The following is a 22,474-nucleotide window of genomic DNA, read 5'->3' as shown; positions in this document are numbered from 1 at the left end:
AAAGGGCTTCTTCAGGGAAGAGACTTGGCAGACAGTCCCAGGATGCCTAAGTCTCCTCCCCTGCGATGTTCTCCCATCCATGCATTACCTCCCAGACAATCTGCCCATGCCCCAGCCGCTCCAAGGAGGCTGCTCCAGATGAGGCCCACGGTGAATGCAGGATTCTCTCCTCTGCGGGAAAGCCGCCCGGAGCCGACAGTCGATCTTCTTAGCGGATTGCATGGGGGGAAGAGTTCACACTCTTGGTAGGATCGGGTCTGTGTGCTCTCGGTGGTTGTGGCTGGTCTCGTTGCTGCTTAGGTGTAAAAGCAGTTGATCTCCACTGCTGCTGATATTTAATAGCAGGCAGATTGATCTCTCCAATGGACTGCAGGGGGAGGAGTTCACACTCCTGACAGGATCGGGTCTGTGGGCTCTTGGTGGTTGCGGTAGGTCTCGCTGCTGCTTGTATGTAAAAGCAGTTGTTTTTCTACTGCTGCTGATATTTAAAGCAGGTAGATTGATCTCTTAAATGGGATATAGGGGGAGGAGCTCACATGCCTGGTTGGATCGGGGCAAGGGCTCCTATTATAGGCTGCTTAGATGTAAAAGCAGTTGATCTCCTACTTCTGATAATATTTAAAAGCAAGCATATTGATTTTTCCAACGGAATGCTGGGGGAAGAGCTTACTTGTTTGGCTGGATCAGGGCAAAGGGCTCTCGGTAGTGGTGGCTGGTCCTGTTGCTGCTTAGGTGTAAAAAACAGTTGATCTTCCTAGTGGACTGCAGGGGGAGGAGGAGCTCACACTCTTGGCTGGATCGGGTCTGTGGGCTCTTAGTAGTTGCGGATAGTTCCGCTGCTGCTGAGGTGTAAAAGCAGTTGATTTCCCACTGTTGCTGATATTTAAAAGCAGGTAGATTGATCTCTATCATATCACCATAATGCAGGTGCTACAGCAAAAAATGCAGAATTTCTTGTTGATTTCCATTTTGACTTGATGGATGAGGAATAACTAATCTATTATCAACTAATGAGCGAAGGGTAAGTGAATAGGAAATAATTAATGTTGAAAGATAAGGAATTCTTGAATGCAATGCTTTATGCGTTAATGCTAGAATCTTAGACTGTATTCTACATTGTATTGGAAGCCAATGTAATTGCTGAAATAATGGAGTAACATGATCAAATCTTTAGGTTATGTTGAGTTTTATTTGGATTCCATTTTAATGATTTTATTTATTGTCCTATTAATTTTATTTTTATTAATATTCTGACTTACTGTGCTTTTCTAGTTCTGTTCGTTTCATAATACCTGGCAACTTTTTTCCTAGACTGCCAGTACATCCAGCCCAAAAGGCAGAAAAGCGAGCAGACCGAAGAATAGACTCAAACAGTCCAAACTACAGTACAGTCTTGATTATCCAGCTTTTGCTAATCTGACCATCTGGCATATCCAACAGACTCCCTGGTGACATCATCACATCGACATTAAGAAGTGTGCAGTTTCTCTATCCATTTCCCAGTGCAGCACAGAGGGAAGTTTCACACCTGAGACACATTTTGGGGGGGACACAGGACCTTGCAAAACAGCACCATTGGAACCTGGGAACATTACTTCTACTGCTAAGATTCTGGAGCACAGTGAACTTTATTTTCTTTTTTATGCAACATTTTTTATAGGTAATACACTACAGTACTGTGTTGTTTTCTTCTCCTTCAGATCTGTAGATCACTTCTGGAATAGCCAGTCAATAGAGGAAAACAATTGTTTTGTCTATAGAGCAGAAGCTTAATGCTTTAAAATGAATTGACAAGGGTAAAACCATCCCAAAAATTGCTATAGAATTAGTAGTGGAGAGAGTAATAGTTATTGACTGGAAACGGTAATACAGTCAGCTAGAGAAATGGGGCTCAAATCGGGCTTCTGCTTTTTCATTGAACACGAGTACAATTATAAAAGAATGTGAGTAGAAGGTAAGCAAAGCTTTATACCTGTGGTTCACAAGGCAAAGAGACCAAGGCATGCCTATATCGGGACCTATATTGCAAGAGAAAGCCCTGGCTTTTGAAAGGAATTCAATGAAAGTGACCCTGATTTCATTGCTAGTATTGGGTGGCTTGATCATTGGAAGAAAAGAATGCAAAAAAAGCAGCTTCTCTAGTGCTGAAGAAAAGCTGTCAGTGGATTCTGAGGCATTTGTCACGTTCAAATCGAAATTTCAGCATCTTATTAAAAAGGAAGGTGTATCAAGGGACCAGATATACAGCTGTGATAAAACCAGGTTAAATTTTAAAATGTTGCCATCAAGAACTCGAAGACTGTCCTGAACTGGGTGTGCCCCCCCCCCCCACCCTTGTGGCACCAGACATCATCTTGAGGCATCATCAGGTTCCCCATAAAAGGTAGCCATATCTGCAGTATGTGACTGTAGAGACATGGCTGCAGGCCTTGGCCAAAGGGGTGTGTCATAAAGGACATGTCAAGCCTCTTGGGAGCCCCTTAAAGCACTGAGGAGGAACGAGGAAGATGCTGAACACTCTAGGCAGGTAAACCACTTCCTTTGATTTATTTGCTGTAGCATTTTGAAGATTTATAATGGGAAAGAAAAGAAAGGTTGTGAGTACATCAACACCTACCGTTAAGGGCCCAATGGATAGACATTCATTTCAGGAGGAAAATCAGGGGTATCATTAAATGATTCATCACTAGAGGGGGCTTCATTTAGCTCCTTCAAAAGAACCCTCTACTGCAACGGTTTTACTGCTTGCTGGTGAAGTCAATGTCCAAGTAAGCTCTGGGCCTCCACCACAAGAAATAATATTTCCTAAAGAATTAGGGGCAAATTCTACCATTGGTGTCTTAATTGTAGGTTGCGGAAGGCATCCTACCACTGTCTAACCAGTCAATCAGGATGCATGTTTTCTATAAAAATCAACCCAAGGCAGGCTGCATCCCTGCATCTGTTGGGGTACAGGGAGGTGTCTAGAGATGCATAAGAATATAAGAACATAAGCCGTGCCTCTGCTGGGTCAGAACCTAAGGTCCATCATACCCAGCAGTCCGCTCACGCGATGGCCCATCAGGTCCAGGACCTCTATCTATACCCTTCTATCCCTTTTTCCTTCAGAAAATTGTCCAATCCCTTCTTGAACTCCAATACCGTACCCTGTCCTATCACTCCTTCTGGAAGCGCGTTCCAGGTGTTCACCACCCGTTGGGTGAAGAAGAACTTCCTAGCATTGGTTCTGAATCTGTCCCCTTTCAATATTTCCGAATGCCCTCTTGTTCTTGTAGTTGCCGAAAGTCTCTATCATATCCTTTCTAAGTCTCCGCTTCTCCAGCGAAAAAAAGTCCCAGTCTCTCCAATCTTTGAGCGTATGAAAGGTTTTCCATACCTATTATCAAACATGTCGCTCTCTTCTGAACCCTCTCGGGTATCGCCATATCCTTCTTTAGGTACGGCGACCAATATTGGACGCAGTACTCCAGATGTGGGCGCACAATCGCCCGATACAACGGCAGGATAACTTCTTTCGTTCTGCTTGTAGTACCCTTCTTGATTATTCCTAGCATTCTATTTGCTTTCTTAGCAGCCGCTGCGCATTGTGCCGGGCGTAGGTATAGTTTAATCCGAAGTGAATTTAGGCAACCTTAAGTAGCCCTAGGCATTTCCCTAGGCTATGAGAGGGGCCTTAGGCACCTGGGCCAATCAGGGCCTTAGGCCCCTCTACGGTGCATCTCAGGATGCACTGGGAAGGGGAAGGCCCACTATTCCGAAGAGACATCCCTTCGGCCGGCCTTTCTGATAAAGGTAATTGGAGGTGTGGTTATTCTTTGGAGGGTCATGTGTTCAGGCATCTCTCCTGACAAGGATTTTGGGGGGTGCCAGCAGGAATGAGTGGGCATCCCTCCTGCAGGCGGTTGTTTTGGGGGTTCCTGCCGAAGGGAGTGGGCATCTCTCCTGCTGCAGACAGTGTGTGGGGGGGTGGGCGTGGGGGTGGGGGTGGGGGTTCAGGGGTGGTGGCAGGAGAGTGTGAGCATCCCTCCTGTTGGTTGACTTGCGGTGGGTTTCAGGAGCTCCTTGCCATGACCACTCAACTGATCATGGCAGGGAGATTTCCTTGCAGTGATTAGTTTAGCAACCGCATCTATTTGAAATGTAGACCAGCATTTTTCTGGCCTACATTTCAGGTACCTATCGCAACCCTAGGGAGATGCATAGGGCACTTAAGCTCACCTAAGGCCACTTCGGGGTGAAACCAAGCCAACGCCCAGCTTAAGTTTCCCTAGGTGCCTCCCTGCACCCGCGACAGATGCCTGCAGTGTAGGCGGCCTGCCTCGGGTTGGTTTTTTATTTTTTTTTAGAAAATGTGCATCCCGATTGGCTGGTTAGCCAGCAATAGGATGCCTACCACCGCCTACAATTGGGACGCCATTTATAGAATTTGGCCCTTAGTGCTTCCAACAGAATTGGTACATGGAATGCCTATGGTTCATAAAGGGATAAGAAACTTAACCATCTACTTGGCAAGCCCTTGAGTCTAAGCCATTCAGTGGAGTTGCACCAATCCCAAAAGTCTAGCCAGACCTACAAGTGAGGGCTTTACCTACGATGATGCACTGTATTGTCTGTTTTACTGAGGCTACTTTAGAACCCAATAATCTAGGTGAATTTTGGAACCCACTTTTGAAATGACTATAAGTATATTTATCCCAGTAATTCATAATTAAAAACTTATAGAAATATGTCACAGTATGACAGATCACTACTTATTATTATCACAGCTCTTATGAATAAATACAAATAAATATAATTATAATTTTAATAGTGAAGTGTTCAGACCGATACCCGTGAATTCTGTGGTCTCACCGAACTGGGGTGCTTTGGGACCATCATAACACTTCTCTTGTCCCTTTGCCAGCCTCCTTCATTTATATATCTCAATGAGTCTTATTGTGTATATTTATAAATAATCAAAATACACTTATCTTGATGACTACTTCAATAGGCTTGGCCTCATTCTCCTTAAATATTTATTTGTATTTATTCATAAGAGCTGTGATAATAATAAGTAGTGATACAATAATCATCACAGAATAATATTGTATATCTCCCCAGTAGTTGGTAAATCACAGTATGACAGATAACATCTCATACATATTTCCAGTTCAAGCATACAGTATTGGTTTTGAACTATCTCCCATTTTGCTCTTTTGCCTTAACAAAGATTAAAACTAACAAAAAGCCTCAAGCTTACAAAGTCAGTATTGTCCAGAAAAGTTGAGGCGAACTCATAACATTACCTGACATTACTGTAAAGAATTTTTATAAAATGTGTTGAGATGGAGCACAGGGAAGAGAAAATGCTGAGCAACTAAAACAAATTGGTCTTAATCCTGTGTGACCTAAAAGGAGGCCTTGGAGTTCTGTACAAAGTGCTAAATAATGTCATTAATTTCTCACATTCAAGGCCAGCATAAATGTCCTCAAACTTCACATTATAAATCCAAGAATATAGAATGCTATGTTATATAAAACCTGTTAAAGTAGGAACACAACTACTGTACCATAAAGGGCTCAACAGAGGTGGAAAGAAAATGTTAACAATCTGGTATAACATCATCCACCTTCACAGGAAGGGAATGTGTATTCAGTTTACAGTAATTGTGGAACATTTTGGGTTCCTTTTACAAAGGTGCGCGCTAACGTGCCCCGCGCGCTAGCCGCTACCGCCTCCTTTTAAGCAGGCGGAAATTTTTCGGCTAGCGCACGCTAATCTTGTGCATGCGCTAAAAACGCTAGTGCACCTTAGGACTCCTTTTATCAAGGTGCGCTACGAGGGTTAGCGCGTCGGACATTTCATCATGCGCTAACCCCCGCGGCAAGCTAAAAAACTAACGCCTCATCAATGGAGGCGTTGGCGACTAGCGCAGCAGGTGGTTGAACGCGCGTTAACCGCCGACCGCACCTTGATAAAAGGAGCCCTTAGTAAAAGAAGCCCTTTATCTGTGTAGACTGTAGACCAATGGTTTCCAACCCTGTCCTGGAGGACCACCGGCCAGTCAGGTTTTCAGGATAGCCCTAATGAATATGCATGAAGGAGATTTGCATGTAATGAAGATGAGAGGAATGCAGATCTGCCCCATGCATATTCACTAGGGCTCTCCCGAAAACCCGATTGGCTAGTGGTCCTCCAGGACAGGGTTGGGGACCACTTCTGTAGACTAAGACTTCAGCACACACACAAAAAGCAAATACTCAAAGAAAAATGAGCATGTTTAGGAGAAAAAGAGAAACAAACTATAAGGGAAAGATGTTTATCCCGAGACTTAAAATCTACTTTCCTGCACATCCACAAATGTCAAAGGTAATTTTTCAGAATAACTGAAGCTAAAATCTGTGGGTAGTTTTACTTGCCTCACAAAAAAGTAGCCACATAAATTTGACCTCGCTTTTTGTGCAGTTTGTTCTCAAAGGCTACATGCTGGTACGTTGTTTTATCATAACATACGGGATAATTATTTTTGACAAAAAGACATTTTCTTATATAAAAAAGGGGGAGTGTTAATATGAAAAATGATAAGTACAACTGAAAAGGGGTTTGAGGAACTCACAAAAATGTGCAATAATCCACTGTGGTGAAGTGGTTAAAGCTACAGCCTCAGCACCCTGAGATTGTGGGTTCAAACCTGTCACTTAATCCCTCCATTGCCCCAGGTACATTAGATAGATTGTGAGCCCACCAGGACAGGCAGGGAAAAAAGCTTGAGTACCTGAATGAATTCATGTAAACTATTCTGAGCTCCCTTGGGAGAACGGTATAGAAAATTAAATGAATGAATGAATAAATAAAATACTCAACTTGGACAATAATAAACAACTTCATAGCATCCTGTGGGCTTTGTTTGTTTGGTGGAAAGTCCATTGTCCCATCCCACTGTTTTCTCTTTTCTGCTTTGCCAGCGTGGGTTTGTTTCCTGCTGGACTTTCTGTGGCTGCTGGAGAAGAACACATCATATACCATGGACTGCCCAAAGAACAAATCAATCGGTATTGGAGGGGATCAAATCTAAGCCTTCCTTGTAGTCTCAAATAACAAGACTTTGACTTTCATACTTTAGAAACTCATGTGAAGCGAAAGATCTCATGCCTGGCAAGGTTGAAGATCAAGATGAAGACCCAGTAATGTGATATATTTACTACAACAACAAATTGATTGAGGAGCCGAGAGGAGAGCGGCACTTGGCGTCGGGGAAGTGTCTTGATGGAACATCTGGCAGGATGGCAGTTATTGGCCGGCGCTGAGGTGGAGAGTGTGATCTGGCCGGCTGAGATGAGGGAGTCGCTTCATGTCAGAGGAAGTGGCCAGTGGAGGTTGTGTTGGGGGCTGTGATTAAGGCCGTCTGCTACTGTTGAAGAGATCTTCAGCTGTGCACTCCCGTTTCTCTGCCTTTGAAGTCGGGCCAGTGGGGAAGAAGATGGCACATCGGAGTGGGCTCGGAGGTGGTGCGTCTGAGGAGAGGACGGCCCCAGAAGGATCCCAACGTGTGCAGCTGAAGGAGCAGTTGTCCTGCCTGAGAACTGGCCTGTTCACTGGAGGGACCCTGAGATCTTTGGGAGTGGCCTGGTGATGATGGCGGTTGGCCATTTGAGGCTTCTAACATCAGATCCTATTGACTGACTGGGATTTACTTTATTTTCTATATTTTATTTTATTATTTTTTTTTTATTCTAATTTTTTAATTCTAAATTTAATTTAATTTACTCACTGAATACTTGTTGGGATGTACATATCTTGTCTCTATCTTTCCTATCTGAATATGTTTAATGGATTTTATTTTTATTATTTTAATTATTATATCTTTACTATTTAAAAATTGTTTTCTCAGGTACTTTAGCTAGATTGTGAGCTTTTGGGACAGTTAGGGAACTTCCTAGTACCTAATTTTTTATTTTTATTTTATTGTAACCCGTTCCGAGCTTATGGGGAGCACGAGCTATAAAAATGAACAAATAAATAAATAAAAAAGCTATAATGCCAGTCTATCATTGATTACTAATTGATTAATATTAAGGAGTTAAGTAGTAATTACTTGTGTTGATGAATCAATTTCATAAAAATACTCCCCAAGTTAGAGAAACAAAATGTATATAAAAAGCACAATATGCTGTGTAGTAATAATAAATATTCATTAATATAAGTGAAGTGCTCAGTCACCAACCGATCCTTGCATAAAGTACTGCTAAAAGTACAAGCGCCGATTGTACAATAGGGACCATCATTGCACTCACAGTCCCTAAACCTTCCTTATACAATAATAATCGTCAAAAAGATATGAAAAAACACTTATCTTCAAATGAGCATAAAGAAGGTAGCATATGCTTTGTTCAAATCCAGCGCTTGTAACCAGTATCCATCTCATTGAAACTCCCATAGCCTCCCTTCGACTCGAGTTTTGCAAGAGCGTCATCGAGAAGGGGGCTCTTGCGAAACTCGAGTCGAAGGGAAGCTATGAGCGTTTCAAACTTGAGGATTCTTTAATTCAGATGGATACTGGTTAAGAGCGCTGGATTTGAACAAAGCATATGCTACCTTTTAATTACAGGCTTAGAGAAGAATATTCTGAGTGAGATAGTAGGCAGGCACAGGAAATAAATGACAGGGCGGGGTCCAGAATGACAAACCTATCTACTAGAAAAAATATTAGCAAAGATATCTATTTTTCTTGTCAACAATTGTGTCATTCTGGACAAGCAGGATCTACAAAAGCAGTTTGAGAAATCTAGGGTAGGATGACTGCATCGGCTGATAACACTGAGGACCTAAAGGCAGATGCCTCCCTTGCCACCACATCCACTCTGTAAAACTTGGTAAATGTATGTAGAGTGGACCAAGTTGCCACCCTACAAATCTCCTCAGGGGAGACTGCCCTAGCCTCAGCCCATGATGAAGCCACACTTCTAGTCAAATGTGCCTTTACCGAAACAGGAGACTGTTTCCCACACACAATGTAAGCTGATGAGATTGCCCTGTGGTTCCACCTGGAAATCATGGTTGTGGAAGCTGGTGCACCTTGCCTAGCTGGCTTTGTCAGCACAAAAAATTTAGTCAGATAGTTGAAACTCATTGGTGACCTCAAAATATTGTAGAAGCACTCTCCTCACATCCAACTTCTTCAAAATCCGGTCCTGTTTCCTGGAACCTGTGAACTGGAACACTGGCAATCTGACTTCCTAATTGACATGAAATGCAGAAACCATCTTCAGCATGAAGGGAGGAACAGTGCACAAAGATACTCCAGTTTCAGTTCATTTAAGGAAAGGTTATCTGCTAGAAAGATCCTGGAGCTCTGAGATCCATCTCGCTGAGGCCATTGCCACCAGAAAAAACATTTTGAGCATCAGATCCATCAGAGATCCTTCCTTTAGAGGCTCATAAGGAACCTGTCTGAGGCCCTGCAAAACCAGGTTAAGACGGGAAAGGAGGTTTTACCAGAGGTCTGATACACAGTGCATTCTTTAGGAATCTGGCTATGTCTGGATGAGGCACCAGTGTATCTCTGCTGTCTCAAGCTCTGAAACAAAAGATCCCAGCTACTTGGATTTTAAAGGAAGCCACCATAAGCCCCTTATCAAGGCCAACTTGGGGGAAAGCTAACATTACAGAGACCGTAGCTTAAAATGGTTCCACATTTTCCTGGGTGCACCAATGTTGGAACGTCTCCCAAGCTTTAGCATAGGCTGAGACCATTGTTGGTTTCTTAGATTTAAATAGGGTGGCAATGATCACTTTTGAGTACCCCTTATGTGCTAACATTTCATGTTCAATAGCCATGCCATAAGAGCAAAGCGATCTGGATCTTCTATGACCACTGGATCCTGAGAAAGGAAGTCCAGTTGCACCTGTAGCCTGAGACTAGGACCCATCCAAAGATGTACCAGATCCACCTACCAGACTCTGTGTGGCCAGTCTGGAGCCACCAGAATTACCTTACTCTGATGGCCTGCGATCCTTTGAAGGATATGGCCTATCATGGGCCATGGAGGAAACACATATATCAGCATGTTCTGCAGCCATAGTTGGACCACAGCATCCATACTTGTACTTCCAGGCCTGGACCTTTGACTGAAGAACCTGTTCACTTTCTTGTTCTCTGTTGTTATCATAAGGCTGAACATCAGCTGACCCCAGAGATGTATACTGGCTTAGAAGGCTGACACCGACACATCCACTTACCCGGATCCAGGGTCTGTCTGCTGAGAAAATCTGCTTGGACAGTATCTACTCCCTCTATGTGCACTGCTGAGAGCACCTAAAGATGATGTTCTGCCCAGCTGAACAAAAAGCAGGCTTTCAAACACAGTTGGGCACTCTTGGTGCCTCCCTGGTCATTGACATAGCTGCAGAATGCAGTCTGCTTCTTCTCAATGCAGGCAGAGCTGAACCCTCAAACAGGGGAGGTCTTAGCACTGAAAACTGAAGAACACACCCCAAAAAAAAAAGACGACTAAAATACTTCAGGCTCACATGCAAAAGGAAAAAGATATAGGGGGCAGCAGAGCCCTCTGTGAAGTAGGAGGGATTCAGAAAAAAATACAGAGTGGATTCCTTCTGCAAGGCTCACAGCTACAGGAAAATTATCCACTTGTCCAGAATGACACACCTATTGCACTAGAACAATTATTATTAATCAGACTACTAATCTGAAGAGTCTCTTGAGTTTACAAGATACATAGTTAATGTATCTCCTAGAGAGTTCAGGAACATCAGGATCCTTTGACTGTGTGAAAAAGGTCTTCTTCATCACTTCCTCAAGTAGAGTGCTCACTGTTCAAATATTTTAAGTACATTTGCACTTCAGTGCCGTTGAAAGCAATTAGGTGTATATAATTATATGGTACAACAGCAGAAGTGTGACACATTGTGATGATAAAATAATTAAATTTAAAAAACCCTCATCTTTTAAAACATGGTTTAAAGAGTTTCTTATAGATATTTGCATTACTTTTTCTTTTCAAAAAAGTAAAGCCATATCATTATCTTATTTGATTATACTAGTCCTTCAGTTGCCCCTTCACTCCTTCAGTTTGGTTGTTTTTGGCTATCCCTTATATGCTCCCCCTTGTACAAAACTGCGAAAGTGGTTTTCAGCGCAAGCCGGTGCACAGAATGCTCTGTGCTGCTCCCGACACTCATAGAGTTCCTATGAGCGTCGGGAGCAGCGCAGAGCATTCAGCGTGCCGGCCTGCAATAAAAACAGCTTCCGCGGGGAGGGATTTAATTTTGTTTTTAGGCAGTAGATTTTTTTTCTAGTTGGTTTTATTGTTTATGTTTGTGTGGATTTTTAATGATTTTGGTTATGTATGTGCAGTATATACTCCTGCTTAGATATAGGTGGTTACAAAAGTGTAAATAAATAAGACATAAATAAAAATAAATATGCATGAATTAAATTAGAAAATATTGATCAGCCACTCTAAGCAGGTGTGTTCCATGCTCATCTATCAGGGATATTCTAAAATGCAGATTGGCTTGGTGATGAGGAGGCGGGTACCCACAGTCCGGTTACAACATCGCTGTTTCAATCAATTAAAAATACCTTGTTGATTGAATTCCCCTTGACAGCATACTGTTAATGGCTATTTCAAATTATCATTTGTAAGCCTTTGGCCACTGGTGATATATTTGTATTTTGATAGGCTGTTATACTGGCCATAGATTTATAGTTAGACAAAATAATTAACAATCCATCAGACCTAGATCACATATAAAAAAAAACTATCCACAAATCAGTTTGGTGGATTGCACACATTTATTACCACAACTAATATCCTCCTCTTCATCTCTCCTATAATTTCTCTTTGTACATCAATTGAAACCATATTAAAAATTCAACCTGATGATCAACCACAATTCATTTTTTAATGATCATTGCAGACTTTTTTCTGGTGCCAGATGTTTATGCCACATATGCCACATTGATTTTAACAATTGAAAGACGGTATATCAAATATCAATAAGCCATAACCATAGCAATGTTCTTAAAATTCTTCTTCCTTCAGTCAATAGCAATCAGTGGACTCTCATGTGAGAGCAAAGGAACCAGCCAAGCTTCAATGAATCGGTGGATTCAGATTTCTACATTTTAGTAAGTGTAATAAACCATAGATGTACTGATATAGGTTTTAGGTAATGTGCAGTGCTGCTTCTTTTCTGATTTCCTACTCTTTTTTTTTGTTGCAAAATTTTATTGACGTCAGAGAAAGGGCGGGACCGCCGGAAGAGGAAGCAGCGCAGACGCAGGGCTCAGAGAAGGGGCGGGACCGCCGGACGAGGAAGGAGCAGGGGGGTGGGAGGCTGTGGGGGTGCGAGCGGTCCTTCGGGGTGGGGGTGCAGGTGCGGGTGCGAGTGCGAGCGGTCCTTCGGGGTGGGGGTGCGAGTGGTCCTGCGGGGTGAATCGGACGTCGGGGGGAGGAAACTATGTAAAAAAAAAATTTGTACAACGCGCTCACGAATATAACGCGCATGGTTATACTCGGTTTGTAAATTCGTGTATAACACGCGCGCTATATGCGTGAAAATACGGTAGTCCAGGGTTGTAAAGGCCTACATTTCTGACACCTACCTTTCATGAGAATCACATCTACAGAAGCACATAATAGCTCTTAAGGCCATTGTAGGCGTTAACTACGCCTACAGTGGCCGTAGGTGCCACAAGGTACCTCCTTAATTGGGACGACAGCAATGTTTTTGGGAGGCACCTACGGAAGCCTTCATTTTTTAATGGTGTTTTAATTGGTGCAGTCAACTACTGCGCCTTTTATTAAACAACGCTAGATGTTTTTAGCTCAAGCCAGCAAGGTAAATGTTCTGACATTCATAGAATTCCTATGAGCTTCGGAGTATTTACCTTGTGGGCCCACCCTAAAAACCTCTGGCGCTGTTTAGGAAAACCCAGTGTAAGTTAGGTAGTGGTAGGGAGCTTACCGCTGCCTTAACTTATAGTGCCATTTAGAGAATTTAAGCCTACAGGCCTATTGAGCAAAACAATACTGTATTAGATTCCCTGAACTTCTATTGTATTTAATACAGAAGACAATCTTAAACACTCAAATTTAACCTTTCGGAGTTTATGTATTAAAATGCATTGATATATATATATATATATTTTTTTTTTTTACAAAGTAGGTACTGTGCTCTTAAATGTACAAAACCCCATGAATTCTGACTTTTTTTTGTATTTTGTCATGCATTGTCCTCTTGGTAAAAAAAATTCACTAATTTTAGCCCTCTCATGTATAGTCTGCTACATCTGTAAATGTACTTAATAAATTAATAAATAATGAGCTGTTATTATGAAAATGCATACCAAGCAGATCAGTAATTATGAATTTTGTAAAAACAGGAATGCAAAAAGATAAAGCATTTGTCTCTCAAGTAGTTTATTTTTATATATTTGCTATTGGGGTAATTTTTTTAACCAAAGCCAATGTGTTCCTGCCGAGAGGTCACAGACTCTCAATAAATCCTGTGAGTTAGCACACTGATTGCTTTATTTTTATACTTTCACCAGCATTTTTATAATTTTTACTGGTGTTTTTTGTGGAGCTGTGCACATAAGATGTACCATCCTGAGTTTATTGATCTTTACATCCTGTCTCTGACATTGATGGAAAAGTAACTTCATTTCTGGATGTTCACTTCCAGTAATAAATGATTGTGATTCCAAGGCTAATAATGGCATATGGATTTTTCTTCAAGGAAGTTGCCTGAACCCCTTTTGAAACCCTCTGTTCTAACTGCCTTGACTACATTCTCTGACAATAAATTCCATAGCTTGATGGGAAAAATGAGTTGATACCCTAAGGAGTGCTTAACTGAAGGAACACAGTAAGGACTAAATGCTAGATTTGGTGCCCCAAGTTTCCAGGTTCCAAGTTTTATTATAAATTTGATTAAACGCTTATATGATTTCTAAGCGATTTACATTAGAAATTATATCTATTAGTGCTGAAAAAAGCACTATTCTATAAGCTACATGTGCATTTTTTTTTTCTTGAATAGCATTTACACCTAAATTTAGGTGTGGCCATTTGCACCAAGAAAAATGTGCCTGTACCTCAGTTTAGGTAACACGCCCTTATCTGCCCATACCCCCTCCCATTTCTGTGCCCCTTTTTTTGACTCGTATAAAATTTAGGCACAGATCCAATGCCAAAATTTACATGTGTAACATAAAACTGATTTTAATCAATATCGATATTTACTTGTTAAGAAGCATATTGGACTCCAGCGATGCTTGTATAACTTCCTCACAAATCCTCTAATTTATGCTGATCTGTTTTATTACTTGGGATCTAGCTAGGTACTTGGGACTTGGGTTGGCCACTGTTGAAAACAGGATGCTGGGTTTGATGGACTTCGGTCTGTTCCAGTATGGCTATTCTTATGTTGTTATGTTCTTACGTATAGGACAGTCGAGCTATTGTGACATCACTGATGAGGTTGGCTTTTAGGCATTGGTGGAATGGTGCATTATGACATCACAATCTCCGGTCTGGAATGTTGCTACTATTTGGGTTTCTGCTGCCAAATACTTGGGACTTGGGTTGGCCACTGTTAGAAACAGGATACTGGGCTTGATGGACCTTTGGTCTGTTCCAGCATGGCAATTCTTATGTTCTTATTGTAACCCCTCACTCCCTCTGGGGTAATAGTATCCCTCCTGGATAAAAGTAAATTTTAGTAGTTGTGGTTATCCGAGGATTAAAAGAGAGACTTTTTCCAAGAAGGAGAAGAGATTAACATAAAAAGTTTGTTTACCTTTGTCCAAACCTTTAGGATCTCAAAGTGACTTACCGAAGAATGAACAAACTCTGAACAGGTAAATAAGTAATAGAAATGTTATAAACTTAGAAAAAATGTTAAGATTTTCTGCACTTCTCTATATAAATGACATATCAAACTCCAATAACATAACAACATTTATATACAATTTATATATAACCAGGAATCTATATGAACAACCTGAACAAAATTTTTTATATTTACAACCTGAATAAAATCTTTCAATTTTTCTCTAGGAATTTTCTTTAATGTATACATTTAAGATTTTTCTCCTGTGTCTAGATATTGCCTAATTCAGTTTATAAATAATGTCTCTGAGTTTAGAATTGATTCTTTGTGTTAAACTTCTATCTTTTCAGATACAGCTTTCTTGGTGAAGTATGGTAAGTATTTAAATGTTCCTTTACATCTGTCTTTCTTTCTCAAATTTGACTTATTGTTGTGTATCTTTTTCTTCTTTAGTGCACTCTTGATTGAAGTTCTCTGATACCTACTTCCTGTCTTTTAAAACTCAAAAGAGAAAATCCTACTTCTAACTTAAAAAAGATATATAATCTTTATTTAAAAGAAAAGATAATTTGTGTTCCCTATTCTAAACCCTCCCTTATAAATACAAACAATAGCCATGACATAAAATTATTCACTCACCAAGATATATATCAAGTTCAATATATATCTTAACTCCTCACCTCTAATGTATAATCCCTAGCTCCTCAGAAGTACCACCTGGGTTCAAAAGCTTTCACAGTCCTAGGCTTTATGTACTACCTCCTCACCGGAGCCGTTATCAATTTTTACTCACAAACTTTATTTTTAAATTTATCAACCCTTCTCGCATATTTCAAGGGTACTTAGCTTTTAATTGTGGTCTTCTTTTGAGGGAAATAGGAGCCAACATGTTTCACCCACAGAAGGTTTTTTTCAAGGCTTATCATTACTTAGCAAGCTTTACACCGACTTATATGACCACTGAATGTTGATTCAAAAAAGTTTGTGAGTAAAAATTGATAACGTCTCCAGTGAGGAGGTAGTAAGTACATAAAGCCTAGGACTGTGAAAGCTTTTGAGCCCAGGTGGTACTTCTGAGGAGCTAGGGATTACCGTATTTTCACGCAAATAACGCGCACCCGTATAAAACGCGCACACGGGTATAGCGCGCAGAAATCACGATGATATGTACAAAAACTTTGGTATACCGCGCTCACGGGTATACCGCGCATGCTGCCCGACGCTCCTTTCGCCCGCCCTGACTTTCCGTGCGCTGTCCCGACTCTCCGTTCACCCCCCTGACTTCCGTGCACTGTCCCCCCTTGAAGGTCTGTCCCCATCCTGAAAGCCTGATGCCCCCCCCGATGTCCGATACATCCCTCCCCCTGAAGGACCGCCGACTCCCCAACAATATCGGGCCAGGAGGGAGCCCAAATCCTCCTGGCCACGGCGACCCCCTAACCCCACCCCGCACTACATTAAGGGCAGAAGGGATCCCAGGCCCTCCTGCCCTCGACGCAAACCCCCCTCCCCCCAACGACCGCCCCCCCCCCAAGAACCTCCGACCGCCCCCCCAGCCGACCCGCGACCCCCCTGGCGACCCCCACGACCCCCCCACCCCCCTTCCCCGTACCTTTGGTAGTTGGGACAGAAGGGAGCCCAAACCCTCCTGGCCACGGCGACCCCCTAACCCCACCCCGCACTACATTACGGGCAGGAGGGATCCCAGGCCCTCCTGCCCTCGACGCAAACCCCCCTCCCCCCCAACGCCCGCCCCCCCCAAGAGCCTCCGACCGCCCCCCCAGCCGACCCGCGCCCCCCCTGGCGACCCCCACGACCCCCCCACCCCCCTTCCCCATACCTTTGGTAGTTGGCCGGACAGACGGGAGCCAAACCCGCCTGTCCGGCAGGCAGCCAACGAAGGAATGAGGCCGGATTGGCCCATCCAACCTAAAGCTCCGCCTACTGGTGGGGCCTAAGGCGCGTGGGCCAATCAGAATAGGCCCTGGAGCCTTAGGTCCCACCTGGGGGCGCGGCCTGAGGCACATGGTCGGGTTGGGCCCATGTGCCTCAGGCCGCGCCCCCAGGTGGGACCTAAGGCTCCAGGGCCTATTCTGATTGGCCCACGCGCCTTAGGCCCCACCAGTAGGTGGAGCTTTAGGATGGATGGGCCAATCCGGCCTCATTCCTTCGTTGGCTGCCTGCCGGACAGGCGGGTTTGGCTCCCGTCTGTCCGGCCAACTACCAAAGGTAAGGGGAAGGGGGGTGGGGGGGTCGTGGGGGTCGCGAGGGGGATCACGGGTCGGCTGGGGGGCGGTCGGAGGTTCTTGGGGGGGCGGTCGTTGGGGGGGAGGGGGGTTTGCGTCGAGGGCAGGAGGGCCTGGGATCCCTCCTGCCCGTAATGTAGTGCGGGGTGGGGTTAGGGGGTCGCCGTGGCCAGGAGGGTTTGGGCTCCCTTCTGGCCCAACTACCAAAGGTACGGGGAAGGGGGGTGGGGGGTCGTGGGGGTCGCCAGGGGGGTCACGGGTCGGCTGGGGGGGCGGTCGGAGGTTCTTGGGGGGGGGCGGTCATTGGAGGGAGGGGGGTTTGCGTCGAGGGCAGGAGGGCCTGGGATCCCTCCTGCCCGTAATGTAGTGCGGGGTGGGGTTAGGGGGTCACCGTGGCCAGGAGGGTTTGGGCTCCCTTCTGGCCCGATATTGTCGGGAAGTCGGCGGTCCTTCGGGGTGGGGGTGCGAGTGGTCCTGCCGGGGGGGGGGGATGTATCGGACGTCGGGGAGTCGGCCGGGCAAGAGGGCTTGGGCTCTCTCTTGCTCCGATCGTGGATGCGGGTGCGGGTGGGAGCGCGTGCGAGCGGTCGTTCGGGGTGGGGGTGCGAGCGGTCCTGCTGGGGGGGGTGAATCGGGCGTCGGGCGGGGTGGGAACTATGTTTTAAAACTTTTGTATACCGCGCTCACGCATATAACGCGCGAGGGGTATGCGCGGTAGGTAAAAACGCGTATAACGCGCGTGTTATATGCGTGAAAATACGGTATACATTTGAGGTGAGGAGTTTGAGATATATATTGAGATTGATATATACCTTGGTGAGAGTTTGAGTGGTGATCCTCACAAGAACATTTATATATAAAAATTGAGTGCTGTTTGGATAAATTAATAAAATTATCCACAGCATAGCCCTAATAAAAATTCTGTCAGAAAAAGTAAAGGACAAACTCCTCTCAGCAGCACAAAAGAATTGTGCTGAAAATAGCAGTTTCACAGTATAAGCAGGAATGAATTATGATATAAGAAATAACACAAGCAGAACTAGAAGATAACCACCCAAAATTTGTTTTCTTACTAAGATCTAGAGTGGTCACTTGGAATGGAAAGATATTAACAGCAGTAGCAGAAATTTCTCAAAAACTCTCCATTCAATTAGTTTCTTCTGTATCAAAAATTTTACACAGCCAGTATTCAAGGACCTTAACCAACGTTAAAGAGGAAAATGACAGTTATACCAAACATTGAGAGGTATGTCCTGTCAGAGGCTTCTGGCAAAAAATACTTTTTCACATTCCTTTCAAATAAAAATTGCAGGAAAGGTTTTCCTTATGTCAAACTCCTGGCATTCACTTAAATCATCTGAAGACAAAAATATCTTCACACAGAGAACAGAGCTCACAGGTACAAAAACAACTGTCAAAAAATATTCAGAAGACTGCCCACAGATGCCAACAGCTGACACAAAAATAAATATAGTTGCTCAGGGAGGCCACAGATCTTACTCGAAGAACCTCTTAACAATGAACCATTAAGATACGACAGAACTTTACATACAACAAACAACTTCCCAAAATGTATTTAAACCTTCAACAATCTTACAGATTAAACCAGAAACTATTAACCAAAACCTAAATGTCACCAAAAAGACTCCAATTCCTATCCAAAATTTAATAAACCATCTATATTTACCTCCACACAAGCCACAGATCTCAAAACACTCCTATTCAGACCAAGGAACTCTCCCAACTGTCAAAAATGACAGTTTAAGAATGAGGGCATTCAAGCCTATGCAGGAAAATAACAATGCAAGCAAGCAAAGATACTCCAAACTACACAAACTACAAAAACAGCAACACAAAAGAAAACATATTAAAAGCCATATTCTTACCATAGAAGACCTTCTACAAACTTTAAAAATCCTTTAAATACTTCTTTTATCTTCTGTTTCAGCTACTCTCCTTCCACAAGCTCCACTTGACAGTGTTGCCATGGCAACACCCGACGCTCAGACCACGAGCACCCTTGCAATTAACTTAAAAATAAAAGCATCGCCCGTGCAAAACCCGCATGGGAAATTCTTCGGGGGAGGCTCTCCGGAGCCTCTCTCCACTTACTCGGCGCTTTCTTTTTCTTTTCTTCAGTGGCCCAATGCCACAAAAACTTTAATAAAAAAATAATAAAGTGGCCAGCAAGACCGAGCTGGCCAACTCCATTGCACATGCGTTGCAGACTACAAACTGGCTTCCTTGCTGCTGGCAGCCCCCGAGGCCTTCTCAAGCCCAACAAAACTCCGGCGGCCCAACTAGGTTAAAAAAATGGACCTCCGGAGCACTATATATTGTTCTGAGCCCTTCTTGCTCTTTGGGCCGCACCGGGCCCACTGTGCATGTGTGACCAATGCAATGTCATCACGCCTGAGTGAGTGATGATGTCAGGCGCACCCGTAAGTGACGAGCCAGGTCCTCCTGCAAAGACGCGCCCTCTCCAGACTCCTCCCCACAACAATGAGCAGCCGCCACCAAAACAAACAGCGGGCCCGAAGCCTAAAAATATCAAATGGGGCCGCAAGAAATCAGTTGTCTGCGGTGACACCATGACTCTTCAGCCCCTCATCTTCAGCCAGGTCCAAAACCACCAGCCTCTCTAAAGATCCAGGAGCCGGCCAAAAACCAGCCCTTAGGTAAACACCTTTTAATTTAACCTTGGTTACATTATGTTAATAATTCAACAGGATCACTATCTCTTATGATTTTTTTTTTCTGTGATAATCTAAAACAATACTGGACTCAAATTTGGACACTAGGGAAAGGGGGGATTGGGAATTGTATACTGCCTTTTTTGTAGTTTTACAACCAGACTAAAAGTGGTTTATATATAGATACTTCAAGCATTCCCTATCTATCCCAGTAGGCTCACAATATATCTAATGTACCTGGGGCAGTGGGGGATTAAGTGACTTGCCCAGGCTCACAAGGAGCAGTGCAGAGTGCTGAGGCTATAGCACTAAACACTACACCAAACTCTCCTCCACTATTTCTAATGTATTTTCTGTTATTCATTCATTCATTCATTTTTATAGCCTGTCCTCCCCAGAATGGGTTACAGGATACATACACAAAGTTTTCAGGAACAGAGATAAGTACATTACAGAGTCAATAACATGCTACAGGATCAAAACACAAAGCTATAGAATCAATAACTTACAACTTATAGAGAACATGACTAAGAACACATGCTTTGCAGAATCTAAGAAAATTAATCATAGGGTCACGATTGGATATTAACATATCTGCAGTGAACGGTAGAAGAACTGGTTAACAGGCACAGGTGTTCTGAGGTAAGGTATGTTGAAGCAAGGTCTCTCAAAGTTTGAGATCAGAATTGATCCAATCCATGAAAAGAAGTGTCTCTACTGCTCTCCTGAAGGTCAGTAGGTTATCAATTGCCCTAATGGCAGGAGGGAGTTAATTTCATAATTTAGGTATGCTATAGGAATATGATCATTCTCGGGCTGTCTTCCGGTGGAGGCTGTTTGCTGGAGGGTTGGAAAGTATGAGTTCCCGTTGCGAATGGAGAGACAGTTGAGAGTGGTATATTGGGACTTTCTTCACTACGTAGTCAGGTGTCATATCATGAAAGTTTCCCCCAAAATAAGTCCTACCCTGAAAATAAGCCCTAGCATGATTGGGTAGGTCTTAATATAAGCCGTACCCCAAAAGTAAGCCCTAGTCCCAGGAATCCTAACCCGAATGTTCCTGGATTCACTGGCAGTAGCACTTCTCCCCCTCCCCCGCCCCCGCCGCGCAGTTGATCCCCCGCTGCCCTCCCATCTTTCCATCTCTCCCTCCCATCCGAACCCCGCTGACCATCTGACCATGAGACCTACAAAGAGCAGCATCGGCGGTACTCTAAACAGGCTGCTTCATAGCCTTCTCCCACCAGGGCATTCCCTCTGCCGCATCACTGATGATGTTATCATCAACACGGCACACAGAAGGCCCCGGTGGGAGAAGGCCATGAAGCAGCCTATTTAGAATTCTGCCAACGCTGCTTTTTGGAGGGAGGTATGTGGAGGTTCGGATGGGAGAGAGAGATAGAAGGATGGGAGGGTCAGCGAAGGTTCAGCTGCGTTGCGGGGCAGGGGGGGCTGCTCAAGGGTTCTTTTGCATGGAAGGGAGGAATAGAAGCTGTGCAAGGGTTCTGCTGCACGAGGGATGGGAGGGAGGGATAGAAAGATGCTGTACGGAAGGGAGGGTTAGAAGCTGTCAAAGGTTCTGCTGCACGAGGGATGGGATGGAGGGAAGGATAGAAAGATGCTGTGCACAGTGCCAGGGTTCTGCTGCACAGGGGGATGGGAGGGAGGGAAGGTACAAGGGGATGGGTGAGTGGGGAGGAAAGATTCTGCATATGTGGGGAAGAGAAAAGAAAGAGGAAGAATTGGGGTGAAGGAGAGGAAGGGAGAGATGATCATGTACATGAAAAAAAAAATTAAACCTACCCTCATAATAATCCCTAGTGCATTTTTTGGGCCCAAAATTAATATAAGACATTGTCTTATTTTTGGGGAAACACAGTAGTTGTTTGAAGATATTGCGTTGTTGCATTGGGAGATAGTTGCAATATTCAGACCGCTTATGACAGAAAACTTTATGTCCTAACTTCATCCTATCAGCTCTTTAGATAATGGTTTGAATATCACTGGTATCTAGATAGCATGGCTGTTCACAGCTTTATCCAGATGTTCAGCACTGGCTGCAGTCCAGATACTGGAGCTCAATATCTGTATTTTAATTACATCAGCTGTGACTGACATTTAGAAAAATATGCTGGCTACAATGGCTGACTCAACCCCTGTGACCAACAGTATATCCATGCTACCTGAAGCGTACTTCTCCACTTCTGGCTCCTGTGCATCCCCCAACTTATTCCATTCCTCTCTCTCCAGGCAAGGCATAGAAAATTAAAGCCATATTTTGGATGGGTTTTTTCCCCTCTTCTGCGCTCTTTCTGTAGCTCAGACTACTTAGAAGCAGGCTTTGTTTACTTTTTTCCTCTCTGCCAGACGGAATAATCTCCTATTCATTTGAATAAGCTTGCTTGCTCCCTTCCTGAATTTCTGTACTGAAGACTGATTGCAAGGTCTTGCTGGTTAGTTGCTTGGAAACATTCTGTGCAACTGCCTCTTTTTTTTTTTTTTTTTTTAATTCAGGTGCTACCTGAATTGGAAAGAATTAGAAGGATAATACCTCTGATGAAACCTCTGTGTATATATTGAAAAAGATTGGTTTTATAACAAGAGCTTCTGTTCTAAGGTACTGATAACTATAAATTAGAAAGGCAATTCTATAACCAGGCATGTGCAATTTCATGTGTCTTGCACCACACGCTGTC

At 43.6% G+C, this 22,474-nt stretch overlaps 1 long non-coding RNA gene across 1 annotated transcript; it reads left to right on the top strand.

Moving 5' to 3' along the window:
- The first annotated feature begins 1,285 nt into the window (after positions 1-1,285).
- LOC117369001 lies at positions 1,286-14,867 on the top strand. Its single transcript, XR_004541054.1, has 3 exons — positions 1,286-2,527; positions 12,046-12,131; positions 14,825-14,867. It is a non-coding gene; the product is annotated as an uncharacterized LOC117369001 (long non-coding RNA).
- The last annotated feature ends 7,607 nt before the right edge of the window (positions 14,868-22,474 follow it).

Source organism: Geotrypetes seraphini, chromosome 11, assembly GCF_902459505.1.
Source record: "Geotrypetes seraphini chromosome 11, aGeoSer1.1, whole genome shotgun sequence".
Classification (NCBI taxonomy): Eukaryota; Metazoa; Chordata; class Amphibia; order Gymnophiona; family Dermophiidae; genus Geotrypetes; species Geotrypetes seraphini.
The sequence above is the reverse complement of the archived record's forward strand: the minus strand, read 5'-3'. Positions and strand labels throughout refer to the sequence as shown.